Source organism: Acanthisitta chloris, unplaced genomic scaffold (genome assembly GCF_000695815.1).
Source record: "Acanthisitta chloris isolate BGI_N310 unplaced genomic scaffold, ASM69581v1 scaffold28529, whole genome shotgun sequence".
Taxonomy (NCBI): Eukaryota; Metazoa; Chordata; class Aves; order Passeriformes; family Acanthisittidae; genus Acanthisitta; species Acanthisitta chloris.
Window position 1 is genome coordinate 1,791 of NW_008691281.1, and position 236 is coordinate 2,026.

General features: G+C 64.8%; 1 protein-coding gene across 1 annotated transcript in view; it reads right to left on the reverse strand.

The window, feature by feature from the left end:
* FASTK (Fas-activated serine/threonine kinase) overlaps positions 1-236 on the reverse strand; it is a gene marked incomplete at its 3' end in the record, with an annotated part of 3,168 nt that overhangs the window by 1,509 nt on the left and 1,423 nt on the right. The gene's annotated exons all lie outside the window — the stretch shown is intronic.

Sequence of the window (236 nt, forward strand, 5' to 3'; positions counted from 1 at the left end):
GGAAAGGGCATGGGGCCAGGGCGGGATGAGGTACAGGTCAGGGCCACTTGCCCAGCACCAGGCAGGGACAGGTGCTCAGAGCCCACCAGGATTGGGGCACATCCCCCCAGTGCCCTGAGACCCCCATGACAATGGGGAGAAGGGCCATGGCCCCCAGCCCAGGTGTCCCCACAGGTGGGAGTCAACTCACCTTGCTGTCAAGCTGCTCCCCGCGCTTTAGCAGGCAGTTAGCGATG